This window comes from Chlorocebus sabaeus, chromosome 21, assembly GCF_047675955.1.
Source record: "Chlorocebus sabaeus isolate Y175 chromosome 21, mChlSab1.0.hap1, whole genome shotgun sequence".
Classification (NCBI taxonomy): Eukaryota; Metazoa; Chordata; class Mammalia; order Primates; family Cercopithecidae; genus Chlorocebus; species Chlorocebus sabaeus.
Window position 1 is genome coordinate 116,906,162 of NC_132924.1, and position 19,555 is coordinate 116,925,716.

General features: G+C 40.3%; 1 non-coding gene and 1 pseudogene across 1 annotated transcript; both read right to left on the bottom strand.

Moving 5' to 3' along the window:
- Positions 1-4,199: 4,199 nt before the first annotated feature.
- On the bottom strand, positions 4,200-4,302 carry LOC119621633 (U6 spliceosomal RNA). The gene has a single exon (XR_005238180.2). It is a non-coding gene; the product is annotated as a U6 spliceosomal RNA (small nuclear RNA).
- Positions 4,303-4,725: 423 nt separating this feature from the next.
- Positions 4,726-7,256, bottom strand: LOC119621618 (cTAGE family member 8-like; annotated as a pseudogene).
- Between the last annotated feature and the right edge of the window lie 12,299 nt (positions 7,257-19,555).

The following is a 19,555-nucleotide window of genomic DNA, read 5'->3' on the forward strand; positions in this document are numbered from 1 at the left end:
AGGATAAATGTGGCAAGAACTAAAGAAAGAGAATCAGAGTAGAAAGAAAATCAGAAACAGAGAAGAGATGAACAGCAAGGAATGCACTTTGGGTACCTAGAGGCTTCAATTCAAACACACGTGTTGTCTTTCACTAACCCAAAAGCTTAACAGCTCAATCTCCTCAGGGTCACCAGAAGCCCCAGGCTGACCACTGCCAGCTTCAACAAACAAAGAACTTTGGTTAACACCTGCCTCCATGCCTGCAGAGCAGGAACATTTGTATTCCAGAAACAGTCGGAGGAGCTCACCTGGATGTCTGGATGTCCTGTGGATGGCTCAGGTCCCGTGGGAAGGAGAAGAGACATCTATGTGGAAATAACAAGTGGATGATCTGGAGATGCTATCTATAGGGAGAAGGAGTGACTCTCTTTGGGAGTATCTTTCTTCCTGCTTCCTTTTGAAAGGGTGATGTTGGCTGGGAGGCTTCTCTGAATACCTAAAGCATACTCAGGTGGTGCTTCTCATAAGTTCCTGGGCTATTTCTCATGGAGTTTTGGGTGTGCATCCCAGACTGAAGCGATGTAGGCTCTGAGATTTTCCTTCTTCAAGTTTTTTTCCAGTTGTTGGCCTTATGCTCTGCATGATAGCATTCCTCTGTGGTGAGCAAGGGAATCTCTGCAAAGCCTCTACCATGTGTAGTGTGAAACGCTGATAAATATTACAGGAAATGGTGGTTGTCAGAGGGAAAACCATTTTTAAAATGAGCAGAAACAGTGAGGTCTATGACTACTCTGGGCCTGTTCCATTGGAGCGTCTCCTTGGAAGAGGCTCCTGGGTCTGTGCTGATGATTCGGGAAGAGCCAAAGCTCTGAAATTCCATTCACCAAGAGTGAGTATTTCACACACTCATTCACTGGAACCCATTCAGTAGTCCAGTTACTTGTATGCACAGTGATTAATTTGCAGAATTTACTTGTTCCTTTCAGCTATTTGTATGACGTATATGTATACTGTTCATTTGGTACAAAGTGCTTCAAATAATGTATATTTTTAAAAGTTAATATTAGATAAGAAAAAACACTGAAAATAAATGGAGCTAAGCATCATATTAGGAAGTTGGATAATAATAGTAAAATAACACCTACCTCAAAAGGCAGAAGAAAGGAAATAATAAAACTAAGAACAGATATGATTTAAATAGAAAGTGGCAAGAACTAAACTCAAAATTGGTTCTTTGAAGAGACGAATCTCTAGTGAGACCGAGTAAGGAGAAAAGAGGAGTGACACAAAGTACCAATAAATAACATCAGGAATGAAAGGGAAAGAAAATGACAGATGATGCGATTATTAAATAATAATACAGAAATGAATAAACAACTTTAAGCCAATACATTTGAAAATTTAGGTAAAAGACACAAATTGTTGAAAAGTATCATTTTTAAAACTGAACTAAGAAGTTTACCAATAGCTCTGTAACACTGAGGGAATGCTGGCAGTAGGTAATAAGTGTTTTTTTTGTTTTTTGTTTTTTGTTTTTTTGAGATGGAGTCTCAGTCTGTTGCCTAGGCCAGAGTGCAGTGGTGCAGTCTTGGCTCACTGCAACCTCCACCTCCTGGGTTCAAGTGATTCTCCTGTCTCAGCCTCCTGAGTAGCTGGGATTACAGGTGAGCACCACCACACTTGGGTAATTTCTGTATTTTTAGCAGAGACAGGGCTTCACCATGTTGGTCAGGCTGGTCTCGAACTCCTGACCTCATGACTTGCCTGTCTCAACATCCCAAATGGGTTAAAAACTTCTTATAAAGAAATTTCCAGGCACAATGTTTGGTGACTTCTTTCAAATATTTAGGGAACAAATAGTTTTAATGTTTATGATAACTTCCAAAGAAAGCAAAAAAGGGAGCATTCAATAATATATTTTATGAGGAAAGATGTAACTTTGATATCAAAACATAACAAGTACACGGAAAGAGAGAACTACAGGCCAATCCAACTCCTAAATATGGAGATAAGAATCCCAAGAACAATATTAAACTTATAAACAATAACTTGCACATATCATAATGCACATAAAACCAGGACTCAATATTGCTTTAGCATTAGAAAATTAATTTATTAATCCACTCATGTCAGCAGATGAAAAAGGGAAAAAATGGTTATTTCAGTATTTGAAAAAGTACTTTTTATTATACTGAAAGTTTATTCAGTAAAATCTTTTTAGAAAATAAGAAATAAAGGTGTGGCTGGCAGGATGGCTGAAGTAGCAGCTCCAGTCTGTAGCTCCCAGCGAGATCAATGCAGAAGGTGGGTAATTTCTGCATTTCCAACTGAGGTACCTGGCCATCTCATTGGGATTGGTTAGACAGTGGGTGCAGCCCATGGAGGGTGAGCTGAAGCAGGGTGTGGCCTCACCTCACCCAGGAAGCATAAGGGGTCAAGGAACTCCCTCCCCTAGCTAAGGGAAGCTTCCAGGGACTGTGCCACGAGGAATGATGCACTCTGGCCCAGATACTGCGCTTTTCCCATGTTCTTCACAACCCGCAGACTAGGAGATTCCCCGGGTGCCTATGCCAGCAGGGCCCTGGGTTTCAAGCACATAAATGTAACACTTACTGTGTTACAATTGCCTGTAGTATTCAGTACACTAATATTCTCTACAGGTTTGTCAATTAGGAGGGATGAGCTATTCCATATAGCCTAGGTGTATAGTGTCTACTATATATACCATCTACATTTGTGTAAGTACACTCTACCACATTTGCACAATGACAAAATCACTTGACATCACATTTCTCGGAACGTATCCCCATGGTTAAACAACACATGACTATATAATGCTAGCTTTTTGTAGATGCTTTTTATCAAGTGGTAAAGTTTCCTCTATTCCCACTTTATAGACAGCTTTTATCATGAATGGATATCGAAATGTGTTAAATGTTTATTATGCATCAACTGATACAATGTAATTCTCCTTCTTTTGTTTGTTAACATGGTGGATTATTTTGATTGACTTTTTGAGATTTAATCAGCCTTGTATTTCTGGCAACAACCCCCCTTGAACATGGGGTACATTTTTTTAATATACTGCAGAACTCCATTTGTTCATATTAAGTTATACATATCTTTACATATGCACACACACCCTGGTTTTGGTATCTCTCCTGGTTTTGGTATCAGTGTAATAATAACTTCAAAAAGTAAATTGGGGAGTGTTCTCTCCTTTTCTGTTTTCTGGAAAAGATTGTGTAGCATTGGTGTTAATTTTTTAAAAACATGTCAGAATTCTCCAGTGAAACCATCTAAACCTACAGATTTCTTATTTGGTAGTTTTAAAATTATGAATTCTATTTTCTTAGTGGTTATAGAGTTACTCAGATGATCTATTCCTGCGTGGTGAGTTGAGTTAGTTTGTGTCGCAGCAGGAACACTGCATTTTGTCCATTTTGTCTAAATTGTCTAATTATGTGTGTGGAGTGGTTTGTAATATTCCTTGATTGTCCTTTGTGATGTGCAGTGTCTGTAGTGATATCACCTGTTTCATTATGATATTTAAAATGTATGTCTTTTCTTTTCCTTTTAATTTCTGCTTGAGTTTGCTAAATTTTATTAATCTTTTAACAGAGCTATCTCTTCATTGATTTAACTATTGTTTTTCTCTTTTAAATGTGTTTTCTGTTCTTATCTTCATTAATCCCCACCGTCTACTTGCTTTCAGTTTATTCTGCTCTTCTTTTTCTAGGTTCCTGAGGTGGAAATCTATTGCTCACTCGAGACTTTTCCTCTTTACTAATGCATGCATTTATTGCTACCAGTTTCCTTCTGAGCACTTTGATGTCACAGTTTCATGTTTATCCAGTCCAATGTATTTTTAAATTTTTCCTTGATACTTCTTTGTTAACCAATAGACTATTTTGAAGTGTGTTTTTAAATTTTCAAACGTTTAGGGATTTTCATATCTTTCTTATGCTGTTTTCTAATTGGATTACCTACAATAATTTCTGGTTTTCATCTGCTCTGGATGATTACTATCTCTTAAATTTGTTGTGGCGAGTTTTAGGGCCTAGGATAGCTCTATCTTGCCATGTGTTTTGTCAGAATTCAAAAAAAAAAAGTGTATTCTGCTGTTGTGTGGAATATTCTGTAAATGCCAAATAGATTCTTTTGGTTAATGGCATTTTGAGTTGTTTTATATTCTTGTTGATTTTTTTCCTCTTTTTAAAAATATGAAATGTTTCACAAAATTTTGTGTAATCTATATGCAGGAGCCGTGTTAATCTTGTCTACATCATTCTAATTTTAGAAAGTGCTGCCAAAGCCAACACTCCTTGCTGATTTTCTGTCTAGTTCTATCAATTATTGAAAAAGGCATGAGGAAATTTCTAACTATAATTGTGGATTCGTCTATATCTCCTTTCAGTTCTGGCAGTTTTCTTTCTTAAAAAAATCAACTAAAATATATGTAATTAAGCATAAAGTTACTTTCTCATTTATCTACAAGCACAGTGAATACAGTTCTAGGCATGAAGACACAGCCTTTAGAATTTAAAGCCTCCCCACCTGCGAGATTACATATATAAAACTCCCACTATTGTTGCTATAGTAGTGGATTAGTTCCTGAGATTAAAATTTATACGATCTAGAAATAATAAAATGGAAATGATTTACTCATAGATTTGTATTTAAATCATCTTTATTTACAAACTACTATACTAAGAACTATAAATCCTTAAACTTCAATTTGAGAAAAGTGTAATCACTTAAGTAACAGCCGTTACTTAAACTGAAAATGAGATCAGTCTAAATTACTTTTGAAGAGAGCAAAAATATTGTCGGGTTTCTTGCTGTGGTTCTGGTTGTTCAGTAGCAGGCTCCTTGGAAGGCAGAATCAACCCTGACACGAACTTGCTTCTACCTTCAGAATGTGGGGTTGGGGTAAAATCCAGGTCTTGGGTGAAGGTAAGGAGGAAAACTCCTCGGTGGATAGATGTTTCTCACTGCAAATGGAGCACGTGGTGGACCTGGGAAATCCCTTGGTGGATAGTAACCTTGAGACACTCCAAACATGGTTCCTGGAGGAGGTGGGGGGAAAGGAGGTCCTCTTCTCATGAATGGGCCTCTTGTATTCACAGGAAACAACGGACCTCTGATTGGAGCCAGAGGTGGAGGAACAAAGCCGGTACCAGTTGCTTCATTTTTAGCAGGGAAAGATGAATCAGGCACATTTGCATTACCAGGATGATCTTTGCCATCATTTCTACTGGATTCCATTTCTGAAGGCATTGACCCATCCATTTTATCCAAAGAAGGCACATTAAAAATTCTGAGTTCTGCTGGCCCAGACAGTCCATCAGAATTAGAATAAAATCTGTCTTCCCTTTGTGGAGGAAGCGCTGAATCAGGATATGATTGTCCTGGTGGAGGAAACATCATCCTACGGTCCTGTTCCCATGGAGATGACAGGGACCCAGTATCAGAAGGAGCCCTGTGAGGATTGGTTAACGTATCACAGCTTGGTTCTCCTCTTTCATTGGTAATCTGATGGTCCAGAGGATTCCCTGGGCCTCTTGGGCCTCTTCCTTCTCCTCCCGGAAGCATAGGTGAGGGTCTCCGTGGACCCTCCAACACAGTTTGAGGAGACAGAAAAGCTCTCGTTTCAGATGAAGGCTGACCCAATGGTGAGGGACCACATGGGGAATGCTCTCTGCCAAATGCTGTATTTGAAACATCAGGTGCACAAGGATCTTTTTCTAAAAGTTCAAATTTAAACTCCGTTTCAGTTAATTTTTGTCTGTTGTGAGCATTTTCTTTCCTTAAATCATTGAGGTTTCTTTCAGCAGTCCGAGCTGCCAACCAATTATCATGTCCTTTTTTCTCGTAGGAAATAACCTGCCTTTGATAAAAATTAATAGTTCTCTTCAATTCTTCTTCAAGATCTTTGGCTAGCTTTCCATAGGTCTCCAGCCCTTCAGTGGTGTGGCTGATCTTTTTTTCCACTTTAGAAAGTTTCTCTTCTTCCTGTATCCGGGAATTTTCCTCTGTCAATTTCCTGTGGAGTTTCACTTCATTTTCTTGATAGAATTCAGTCATTATTTTAAGTTTCTGTTGAAGCTTCTGATTCTCACTTTCAAAATACATATTTTCTGACTGCAAAGATGCTTGTTGAGTCTGAAGATTTTTAATATGCTCTGTAAGCTCTTCCTTTGTTTTATCAACTTCAGATAACTCAATAACAATGTGGTTTCTTTCTCCTTCTAAGGTTTTTAAAGAAACATTTAACTCAGCAGCATGAATCAGTTTCTTCAAAGCTCCTGTTGGAGGATCATCTAAGTAAACACCATTTTCCGATTCACCCTTCACTTCTAATTCCGAGTTATCATCGTCCGTTATGTCCTCTCCAAGCACAGCAGCCCGATCTTTCATCTTTAGCAAGCATCCAGTCAGAGTCTTGATGTGATTTTCTTTATCATTTAGAACTTGTTCTGCATGTACTTTGGAGTCTTCAAATGTTATTTTCTGTTTATTAAGTTCACTCACTTGTTCTTTCCATACTTCAGCTTCTTGCAAAAGCCGCTTCTGGCTTTCCTGAAGTTGAGAATTTTCACTCAAAGCATCTTGTATTGCTATCTCGCGTCGTTCTTCACTCATGTTAAAGATCTTGCAGATGATTTTGGCTTCTGCTATTTGTGATTTCAGGGATTTTGACTCATTTTCTAGAGACTGTATCCTTTTTGAAATATCCGCCATCAATTCATCTTGTTGAGAATGTTTAGATTTCTCTTCTTTGAACTCTTTTTCTAGACAGAGGATTTCATCCTCAAGTTCAGAATTGGACCTGTTCAGCTTTTCACAGGTTGCCTCCAAACTTCGTGCTTCTGCTGCCGCCTTCTCAAAGCTGGCATCCTCTAAAGATGACTGTGCTTCATAGGCTTCGTACTCTGTTTGAATAAGGCTAAATTTTTCAAGTAGTTTACATTTTTCTTCAATTAGTCCAGAAAGCGTTGCAGCAAGTTGTTTTTCTCTTTCCACATAAAGCCGACTCCTAACGGATCTAAAAGCTCTCCACAGAAAAAGGGGAACAGCAAAAAATCCAACAACGGCTGCACATACCACCAGTTCCCATGGAAAACCATGAGGATTCGAATCTGGTCTCCTACTTTCAGGCAGTGCTGCCACAACCCTGCGTAGCTCCTCCAGGACCAGCCCCAGATAGGGCTGAGGGGTAGCGCCGGGCTCCTCCATAGCGCCGAGGCTGCTCTGGGGTCTCCGCAGTAACACTGGCCACAACAAGCGGTGGAGAACACGCAGCCTGGGGTCTGGAATCCGAATCCGCACGCGGCCACCAAGCGGAGCGGACCACTGCGGAGCGGGCTGCGGGGGGATCTGGGGAACGCGGGCACCCCACAGGCCTCACAGGCCCATGCTGCTGTCCCCTCATCCCCCTGCCCCCTTGTTACACTTTACATCCTGAGGCAGCGCAGGTCCGAGTCTCACGCGCCTTAGTTCTGGCAGTTTTCTCATCACATATTTTGAAGCTCTGTTTTTTGGTGAACACACTTTTAATATTGCTGTCTTCTTCATGGATTAAACCTTTGATCATTATATAATCTCTCTGTTTCTGGTAATTTTCTTTGCTTTAGCTGATATACATACAGGCACTCTTGCTTTCCTTGCATTAATGCTTGCGCAATATACCTTTTCTCATCCTTTTAAATTGTCCTAACCTGTGTTGGTAAATTTCAAGTGAGTTTCTTGTACACAGCATACAAGAAACATATACAAAAAGGTCATACATTTAAATACAATCTTCTATTATCTGTCTCTTAATTGGTAGACTATTCATAATTAAACGAATTATTGATACTTTAGTACATAAGCCTGACATTTTTTATTTACTTTTATGTAAAATTTTTATTTTTAAATTTAATCTATTTTATTTTTAATGTAACGCTATACAACCTTCTTTCTATACTCAAAATTTTAATTAAAATATTACTAAAAATTTCTTAATGATTTTATTTCATGGGAAAGAGACTCAGTGAGGAATGTGAAGTATGTCTTACAAGTATTTCTCATTTTGCAGGACACTGTCTGGGTGTCCCTCTCCCATGAATGATCATTGGTTTGGTTTATCTTTATGCTTTGAGAAAACAAGTCTGTAGTATGTTACTATATTCTGCTATATAAAGATACTCTTCAACTTATGATAGGATTATGTTCCAATAAACCCATCAGAAGTTGATACTATTCTAAGGTGAAGATGCTGTTTTTTGTTTTTGTTTTTGTTTTGTTTAATGTAGACTCTTGTTGTGTTGCCCAGGCTGGAGTGCAGTGGCTATTCTCAGGTGTGCTCATAGTGCACTATATTCTCAAACTCTTCGAGCTCAAACAATCCTCCTGCCTCAGCTTCCTGAGCAGCTGGGTCTGTAGGCACACACCCCTATACCTGGCTTGAAGATATGTTTAATAAACCTAACCTACCAAACATCATAGCTTATCCTAGCCCACCTTAACCATGCTCAGAACACTAACATTAGCCTACAGTTGGGCAGAATAATCTTACAAAAAGCCTATATTATAGAAAGCTGTTGAATATTTTATGTCATTTATTGAGTACTGTACTGAAAATGAAAAACATAATAGTAGCATGGGTACTTGAAGTATGGAAATATGGTTTCTACTCAATGAATATTTCTTTCCCACCATCGTGCCGTTGAAAATCTTAAGTGAAACCATTGTAAGTTGGTGACTGTCTGTATTTGTTTATTTATTTTACTACTTTCCCTTTTTCTTTTAATGGTTGAAAGACATGATAAGGTAAAATATTATTGCCTAAAAATACTCTGCTGCTCTGGAAAATAAAAAGGCAGAAGTTTCCAAGAAATCATTCAAGAGATATAAAAATCGTATGAAAATGAGATAATTAATGAATAAATCTGTAATTATGCATGTTGTAAAATACAAATAGGAGGCTGAAAGAGAGGCTATAGATCACAGTGAAAATGAAAGCAGAAAGAAAGTAGGAATGGAAATATTTACATAGGAGTTGTGAGATATAGTATCTTATTCTTGTTCAACACTAAATAGTTTTCAAGTCTAGCAGAGGACTTGGACATTTTAAGCTACTCAACAGTGAATCTCAGAGATTTCTTCATTCATCTCACAGTTAGTGTTATATACATATACAGCTCTGTAATGATTATATGTATCAATATTTTTTTTCCAGTCAAGGAATTTTCCTCCTCCTGTTCATTTCTCTGAAAAATACCACTTGGTACTAGATGATGTAAATGGCTAGGATTGAACTTGTTACTTAGGGTAATAGGCTGACATCTTGTTTCAGCAATTAAACAATAAAAAGGATGTTCTTTATTAAGATATGAATTTGTTTCCTAAAGAAATTGGTTCTATAGATTTCCATAGCATTAAGTATGTTGATAATTCAAATGCCTCATCACTGAACAAAAATGCTCAACCTCAGAGACTATCCTTGCACATAAATTTGTTTCTTATTTTCAGTTGAGTATTGGCCAACTCATATCAAACACTGTTGGTAGATTTTTTTTTTCAAGATGGCAATTTGAGGCTTTTAGCATGCCACAGCCACTTGGAAATAGCAAGGCAGTACATAAAGATAAATACTGTGAGCTTTAATTCAAGAAGGAAAATGGAGATCCACTGGAATTGTGAAGAACACTCCAGATCCCGAGGAGGAGAATGCTGGCAAACAGCCACCATAATGCTGTCCAGCTGAGAAAAGTGAATGAAGTCCCAGCACATGAGAGGTAGAAGCTTCCCTCTGTAACTCACGTTTCCACTGAGGATCTGAGCAACCCAGGCTGAGAGAGAGCACTTTGTTTCTCTCAAATCCTGGAGCTAACTTCACGAGAGGCTTGGAAACACTGACAGAGACAGATACTGGAAAAAGCTACAGGTGTTTTCCCAGCCCCAGGACAGAGAACAGGACACCATTTTTAATTTGTGTGCTTCTAAAGTCAGCTGTTCTTTGGCAACCCAGCAGAGTGACCATGCAGGCATTTTCGTATTGGGACAGAGACTGGAGCACCTACTCTGGATCAGGGTAGGGTCCTCCACAGACAGAACCGTGGAAAACATCTCAACAGTAGGCACTGGAATTGTGCTTTCCCCAGTCACAGGCCTTGGGCAGGAGGAGAGCTGCTACGGCTGTGGTTTCTCCTGGGCAATGAGACTTTCAGCCAGGGCCAGCTTGATGAACTAGAACTGGTCTGTGTGTGTTATTGCTGGGTGTCCCAGCCTACTTTCCTGAGACTGTGGTGTAGCAGGGCCTTCTTCATTCTACACATGAGCAGATTTCCAAGTATTTAAAGCACTTGCTCACATGGGCTAGCAGCCTGGCTTGCCCCTTCCTTCCTGTGCAGAGATCCTCGTGCAAGGGAGCCATCTCCACTCCATGCCCAGGCAGATATCCAGGGATTCAGAGTGCCCATTAGCATGATTCAGCAGTCTGAGCTTCTCCATTCTTCTGGTCCAGAGATTGCCGTGCAGTGAGACCTTCTCTGCTTCACAGATTTCCAGGTATTTGGAGCACCTGCCTGAGCCACCCTGTCCTTCCTGTACAGTGATAGTGGTGCAAGGAGACCCTCTCCACCCCACAACCAGGCAGATCTCCAGGCATTTGCAGCAGCCACTCTCCTGGATTAAGAGATTAGGCTGCCTCTGACTCCTATGCAGAGAATTTGGGGCCAAGGAGGTTTCCTACCTCCATGCCGAGGCACGCCTCTGGACACTTGGTGGCTGCTCACTGGACTCTCCCTCAGAGCTGGTGCTTGTGCCTATCATTGGGGGACCTGTAGATGGACTTGCCAGGTCCAGCCCCACCCAGTGTTTTCCCAGTAAACAAGGATCAACTATATACCCAGCCACACTGGCAGCAACCTGCTGTTACCCATAAGCGCCATCTTCTGGCTTATAGGTCAAAGTACCCAGCCCAATATAAAACACGCAGACAAAAGTGCACAAGGTTATGGAAGCAAAGCCAAAAGACCCTACCCAGCATTATCCTCCGTCACACCCTCTAGGGAGAGAAGGAAAGGGAAAGGGAAAGGAACAGAAAAAAATATATATAGAGAAAGGAAGAAAAATAAAAAATCCGAGCTCTGGCTGGCAAGATGGCCGAATAGGAACAGCTCCAGTCTGCAGCTCCCAGTGAGATTGACGCAGAAGGTGGGCGATTTCTGCATTTCAAACTGAGGTACCCAGTTGTTTTTTTTTTCATAACTCAGTTATTTTTTTTTTTTTTCATAACTCAGTGGCACCTGGAATGCCAGTGAGACAGAACCGTTCACTCCCCTGGAAAGGGGGCTGAAGCCAGGGAGTCAAGTGGTCTGGCTCAGTGGGTCTCACCCCCACAGAGCCCAGCAAGCTGAGATCCACTGGCTTGAAATTCTCGCTGCCAGCACAGCAGTCTGAGCTCTACCTGGGATGCTCAAGCTTGGTTGGGGGAGGGTCATACACCATTGCTGAGGCTCAAGTAGGCGGTTTTACCGCCACAGCGTAAACGAAGTCGCTCTGAAGATTGAACCGGGTGGAGTCCATCACAGCTCAGTAAGGCCACTGTAGCCAGACTGCCACAGCTCAACAAGGCCGCTGTGGCCAGACTGCCTCCTTTCTGGGCAGGGCATCTCTGAAAAAATAAAAAATTTAAAAAAAGGCAGCAGCCCCAGCCAGGGGCTTATAGATAAAACCCCCGTCTCCCTGGGACAGAGCATCTGGGAGAAGGCGTGCCTGTGCGTGCAGCTTCAGCAGACTTAAACGTCCCTGCCTGATGACTCTGAAGAGAGCAGCAGACCTCCCAGCACAGGGTTCACACTCTGCTAAGGACCAGACTGCCTTCTCAAGTGGGTCCCTGACTTCTGTGTCTCCTGATTGGGAGACACCTCCCAGTAGGGACCAACAGATACCTCATACAAGAGAGCTCTGGCTGGCATCTGGCAGGTGCCTTTCTGTGATAAAGCTTCCAGAGGAAGGAGCAGGCAGCCATCTTTGCTGTTCTGCAGCCTCTGCTGGTGATACCCAGACAAACAGGGCCTGGAGTGGACCTCCAGCAAACTCCAGCAGACCTGCATCAGAGAGGCCTGATTGTCAGAAGGAAAACTAACAGATGGAATAAAATAGAATCAACATCAACAAAAGGATGTCCCCTCAGAGACTTCATCTGAACGTGCCAACATCAAAGACCAAAGGTAGATAAATCCACAAAGATGGGGAGAAACCAGCACAAAAAGGCTGAAAATTCCAAAAACCAGAATGCTGCTTCTCCTCCAAAGGATCACAACTCCTCACCAGTAAGGGAACAAAACCCAATGGAGAATGAGTTTGACGAATTGACAGAAGTAGGCTTCAGAAGGTGGGTAATAACAAATTCCTCTGAGATAAAGGATCATGTTCTAACACGGAATGCAAGGAAGCAAGAACCTTGAAAAAAGGCTAGATGAATTGCTAACTAGAATAATCAGTTTGAGAAGAACATAAATGACCTGGTGGAGATGAAAAACACAGCACAAGAACTCCATGAAGCATACACAAGTATCAACAGTTGAATCAATCAAGTGGAAGAAAGGCTATCAGAGATTGAAGATCAACTTAATGAAATAAAGGAAGAAGACAAGATTAGAGAAAAAGGAATGAAAAGGAACGAACAAAGCATCCAAGAAATATGGGACTATATGGGACTATGTGAAAAGACCAAATCTGCGTTGGATCTTGAGCAGAACTTTGATGTTGCTTTGAGTGCTGCCAACTTAGATGAAGGCCCTCATCCTATAGCTGTAAAGCAGAGCCAAAGCAGCAACTTCTCTAAATCATGCCTTTATAGGAAACTTGAGAGCAGAGATTCAAAAGAAGTAAAAATCCATGAGGTGAGAGAGAGACTCTGGTTTTAAGTGTAGAGTCAGAATTCTCTGGTCATGACTCCATTTGGTGAGTTGATTATTGACCCAGGAATGGATGAAATCCTGATGAATTGGGTTTTATTGTGCTTCCTAGTATACTTATTTTTTTTTTTTTGCATTTTTGGGGGCAGATTTCTTATTAGCCTTAACCATCTTGAGGCTGGGGATCTTGCCATAACTCAGTTTTTGGTAAGGGGTCTGTAGGTCCTGATGTCCTTTTGTGAGCAGAGTTGTTTTGTTTTGTAGTATTTTTTAAAGCTGGGTCTGGAGGCATGTGGCACAGCCTAGGAGGAGATATGAAGTGACCGAATGTCCTTCTCTGTGTGGTATGAGCCAAATGGAAAGGCACCTTTACTGTGTGTGGCCTGAAGAACTTTGAGGAACCTAATTATTTCTTTTCTCCAGTGGAAGGTCATTAATTTATGGACATCCCAGAGGATTAGGTTGGAGAAGCCTGTACAAGTATTCAGTGGGCTACCTCTAGTAGCTTATCAATCTGTGGATCTCTTTCTTAGAAAGGGGAGCTGAAGAGAAGAAAGGTAGTATTCGCTTTGGAAAGATATTTCTCTGTAGTCTAGACATTTCTATAGCCCAAAACATCTCATTCTGGGAAGGCTGTTGGGTTTTATACTTTTAATAATCATTTATTTTATGAAAGTCACAAATGTAATGAGATGTTAATTATAGCTTCATATATGTATTGATGAAAACAAAACTCTGGTGTACACCAAGAGTCAAAGTCCATTTTAGTACAATATTATGAACTAAAGAGTAGGTGAGTTTGTTTCTCTCGCACTAAAAGTAAATTGGTTTGGGAAATTTTTATGGATAACATAAGTAGAGAGCATACTGACCAGTCAATTGCTTCATGGGAAGGGTAACATAAATATCTCTTTTAAGTTAAAACCAGGGCAAGAGGCTGTGTTTGCCACCATGGGAACCATTTCACTGTTTCAGTTGGTGATCAGGAGCTGAAAGCTTTTCTAAATGGCCACAACAGAGAGACAAAGAACAAAGACTCTATGCAGAGGACACAGAACTTAAAATGTCTAGGGTTCATTTAAGATAGGAGTGACTTTAATTCCCTTTAGCAGTGCCTGTTATTCCATTTTAACAATATTTGTGAGCAGTAGGAGCTTTGATGTTTCCATTTAGTGTGACCAACCACTGACGGTTTGATTTTTTCTGAAACTGTTTCAAAATACTAATTTTTCAAATAAGTCGGGGCTATAAGGCACTCAAGGGAGGAAATATAGGCAGGGTCATTTTAAATAAAGGTAGGGTCATCTTTAAGACTGGTGGCTGTGTCTCATGCCTGTAATCCCAGCACTTCGGGAGACCAAGGCAGGTGGATCACGTGAGGCCAGGAGTTCCAGATGAGCCTGACCAACATGGCCAAACCCTGTCTCTACTAAAAATACAAAAATTACCTGGGCATGGTGGCAAACACTTGTAGACCCAGCTATCTGTAAGGCTCAGGCAGGAGAATCACTGGAATGCAGAAGGCAGAGATTGCAGTGAGCTGAGATTGCACCACTGCACTTCAGCCTGGGCAACAGAGTGGGACTCCATCTCAAAAACAAACAAAACCAACCACCACCACCACCACAAAAACCCACTGCTTTAAAACTTAAAAGTGACCACTGTTATTTCCATAAAGTATTCTAGGGTGATTTCTGTCTCTTGAAATGTCTCCAGTTGGCTGAGAATTTAGGTTTTACAGCTATTGGAGCTAATAACCTATAGGAACGTATGTGGTCCCTTGTCCAATGCTTTCAGACACAATGATGGGAGTTGGGCATCCTTAAAAATGGCAAAAGCCTTAAGTGTAAGATCTGCTTCCTCTAAGACTCCATCAAGCTCTTATTTTGAAGCACGGAATCTTTAAAACCCTCCAGTCTAGGTTGGACACGGTCTTGGTATTGGAAAAGAAATCAATTATATATCCTGAGCGAAGTGTTCCTTGGATGAATGACCTTTACTGTAAAGTAACTGCTTTTTTTATATAACTAGGAATAACCTGATTGGTTTTGGCAGTTGGACTCTGCTTGCACTGTGATTCAGTAGTCAGATACATAGTCTAAAGCAGGCAGAGTCACAGGCGATGGCAAATCCAGTAACTGTAGAGAACAGTATGTTGGCTGAGAGTGTGGGCTCCGAATTCTAGGGTTGGAAACGTGGATTCACTGCTTACTAGTTCTCGGCAAAATGAAGAGAGTAATTGTACTTCTTTGTAGGAATGTTGTGAGCATAAATCAATATAAAAGCACTTAAAACAGTTTCTGAAAAGCAGCAGTTTATTGATGATTCACCTAACTTACACTGATATCCCTGGGAGTAAATGTGGCCTGGAAAATAGATTTTTAGGGTCACCGCTTCAATGGGATTATATAATCATATAAATGCCCAATATATTTTTTTGTTATAACTCCCATGTCTGCTACAATAGTTCAGACTGAACTGAATCTTCCCATATGTAACTTTACTAATTCAAACCTGAATAGTCCTCAAAGCCCATACATTTTAACTACCTGTTCAAATGATTGGTTATTTAAGACAAAAACTATGTGGCTGGGGGTAGACTGTAAGATCCTATTAAAAGAAGTATCATTTGTGAGGGTGAATCAGTCTCAGGCATTGAATATATGTTTATTTAAGTGAAGCACACAGCTGCTTAGGTTTCAGTCTGCAGACCCAGGAAAGCATTCTTCCAACTGAATGTCAAACCTAAGTGCTGAGAATTTGTTTTTAATCATTGTGAGTGTCCTAAAATGGCTTGGTTCTCCGTCGTGAGGCCAATTACACTGGACTTTAATTTCCCAATCTCCACCTAAGTTTTTCTTTTTTAGCAACAGAGAGTGATATGGCTAGGCTTTGTGTCCCCACCCAAATCTCCTCTTGAATTGTAATACCTAGGTGTTGAGGGAGAGAGCTGGTTGGAGGTGATTGGATCATGGGGGTAGTTCCCCCTATGCTGTTCTCGTGATAGTGAGTGAGTTCTGAAGAGATCTGGTGTTTTATTCAGTGTTTGGTAGTTCCTCTCTTGCTCTCCCATCTCTCGCCTGCCACCATGTAAGAAATGCTTGCTTTCCCTTTTGTAATGATTGTAAGTTTCCTGAGCCTACCCGAGGCTCGCAAAGTTGTGAGTCAATTAAACATCTTTCCTTCATAAATTACTCAGTCTTGGGTATTTCTTCATAGCAATGTGAAAATGAACTAATACAGAGATTTAGTTGTTTTAGGGCTAGTAAGGGCCTAGGAATAAAAAGCTGTGGCTTTGTCGTTGTTAATTCTCCCCTTCCATCTGTAATGCACAATAAAGATGATTGGCTTTTTTGCAGGTTATTCTTGATGAAAAGGACAATACATTCAAGGATATTTTATAAATTTGTTGGTAGCCTAGGGAAAATAAACAAAGGGATCATTCTTACTGAATTTTAAAACAGAAATGGCTCATCAAACGGCTCCATGGGGCTGCCTTTGGGTTTATCCCCTTGATAGCAGGTAATATGATATTTGAAGTGGTGACTGGGAGGCTGCCCCTCAGAGTAAGCTCTAGGTCATTCCTCAGCGTGAGGACTTTTTCTCTCCATCTGTTACTCCACTTCTTTGTTCTCTAGATCTCCAGCTTGAGAGATAGTTTACAATTTCTATCTTAATTTTTTCTCAACACCATTTTTCCCAACCTGTGCCTAACATTTCAAAATAATGCTCTCTCCCTTTATCATCTTGAAGAGTTTATAGAGACGATGGTTATATTTTTATGAAAAAAGTTTCTCATGGCTTTCCCAAATGAAAAGCGAATCAGTACAAAGAGCTGCGTGAAGAAAATGTAGGACCTTCTGTAAGCTGAGTACGGCACCAAAGTATCTTCCTATGAGAACTGGGAAGTGCACCGATCTTGCACAAGAAGACTTTTCAAAATGGAAGCCAGGCATGGTACTAAAGACCTTGTATCAGGAACAAGTTCATGAAAATAATATCATGAGAAGTGCAATCATGCCATGCTTTTAAGGAGATAGCATCAACTGAAAAGTAGCTCTCCTTCTTTGGAAACCTTGGCCACGTCTAACGTCTCGACTGACCTGCTGTTCATGTGCTTGCCACGTGCTGCTGAGGATATATTGGGGGGGCACTTTTGATCTTAGATGAATCAGTGTATCAGAGATGTATCTGAGCAATACTCAGAAAGGTCTGGCTTCTATTTCAAAGCTCCTGGTGAAGACAGCCTAGGGGGCTGGATAAATAACTTATAATAGGAAACTAAGTTAGATTCAATAAGTAGGACAACAATTTGAAGTAAGTTAATAGCATCTTTTTGTTTTCTTCTATAGAAATGGAGACTAACATATCAGATGTACCTGTATGAAGGTGCCAGGTATAGGCATCTCAGCTGTCTTGTTTTGGAGTTGGGAGACCACATAAAATAATTTGAATTTTTTTGGGGGGGTTCTTAATTTTTCATTATTGTTATTGTGGGATGTATCTGTGTTCCAGAACCTAATAACATGGCAGAATAGGAAAAATGTTAATTCAAAATGAAAGTGTCTACACTGTAGTTAACTTTGGCTGGAAATGTTAATTAGTAGAGGAGAGGAATTGACACAGAAATATAGTAGAAATAGGGCCCAAGACATGTCAGATAAATAATTGTTTTCTCAAAATACAGAAACTCTTGAAAATAGCTTATACTACTCTCTGACATAAGTCCCTAGGAAAAGGAGAAATAAGAATTAATGGAAAATTCACTTTCACAATGCAGCCTGTATTCAGAAGCTAAAAATAGGAGAATGGTTATAATTGCACTAAAGCTTCTTTCTGGCATAATGAAACCATTTTCTTGAATAGGGATAAATAAGAGAGGTATTTTTCTTCTTCTTCTTCTTTTTTTTTAAGATGGAATTTCACTCTTTTGTCCAGGCTGGAGTGCAGTGGCACGATCTCAGCTCAGGGCAACCTCCCCTCCCGAGTTCAAGTGATTCTCCTGACTCAGATTCCCAACTAACTGGGATTACAGGCATGCGCCACCACACCCGGCTAATTTTTGTATTTTCAGTAGAGACGGGGTTTTGCCATGTTGGCCAGGCTGATGTCAAATGCCAGACCTCAGGTGATCCGCCTAAAGACAGCTAACATATACAATAGTTGGAAATCCTCATCTAGTCTTCTCCAATGATCATACATTCTTATTAGTAATGTATTAATCCAATAGCCCCCTACACGAAAACTGATATGTGACAGGCCCTGCCCTTGGGGCTGTAGATACACTGTGAATAGGGCAGGTCTAGTCCCTGCCCCTGTGAAGTTTCCATGTAGTGAGAAAGAGAGATTTTAAACAAATAATTACAAATGGGATGACTGATATATAAAGGAAGTTACAGGTTTTATGGGAGCATGAGGCTTAGAGACATGGCTCGAGGAAATGACTTCTGGGTTAAGAGCTTAAAAAAAAAAAAAAGAAAACCTTAAAAAATACTGATACCCCAGTCCGAATTAATACAGAGAAGTGCTGTCCCTTCTCCAAGGCCACCACTAGCTCATAAAATGCCTCTGCGTGAATTACAGAATGTGGCTCTTGCTATCCTGGCTGGCTCAATGGCGCACCCCAGTGGCCCACCTTTGTGTATGACCCAAATGGCACGTCCACAAAGTGTGTCCCTTCCCCACGGGGCAGGTTTTGTTTTATCAAAAACACTATTTCACCAAATTTAGCTAATGGAGAAAATATAGGTTGAAGTTACTCACATTTCAAAAGATTGCAGACAAGTCAAGATTAATTAAGTCCTGGTTAAAGATAATTAAAGATTTAACAGGAAAAAAGAAAAAGTGAAAATGTTTCAATTTCCTATGATAAAATATAAACGATATATGATTCCTCACTCTGAAAATATAACTCTAAAAAGAACATGTTTCTAGTTGACTTTTGTTGTTCTACCCAAAAGGAAGCCCAAACATCAGAAACTTCTCTACTCTATTGTGAAGTGGAGGGAAGACCAGTTGGAAGAAAGGAATGACCCAGAAGCACAGAACAGTCTGTAGAGATGATGATGAGGGTTGCATTTGCACAGCTGAAATGTGGGCATCACAGCTGCAATAATGACAGCGAGGGACAGAGGTGGGAGGCAAAGCTGGAAACACTCGCAGAGACCAACTCATGGAAGACTATGTTGGTATGCAAGCTGTGGCGTAAATTTTAATACAGTTTGTATCTATCTTGTTTAAAAGGTGTCATGCTTATATAGGGTAGAAAACATATGTGGTAGAAATACAATACTAAATTACTAACAAAGAGCTTGTAAGAAAAACAACAGGAATCGCCCAAACCCTACTCCCTCTTTATCTCCCCCGTTTCTCTACTCTTTCAATCCTACTCTCCCTAAGAAACTATTTCAAAACTTAAAAAAAACAAGTCTTTTACTTCTCTTTATTTTTCTTTTCTGTTCCTTCCTTTCTTCCTTTCTTTTTCTTTCTTCCTTTCTTTTTCTTTCTCTCCCTTTCTTTCCTTCCTTCCTTCCTTTCCTTCCTTCCTTCCTTCCTTCCTTTCCTCCTTCCTTCCTTCCTTCCTTCCTTCCTTCCTTCCTTCCTTTCCTTCCTTCCTTCCTTCTTTCCCTTCCTTCCTTCCTTTCCTTCCTTCCTTCCTTCTT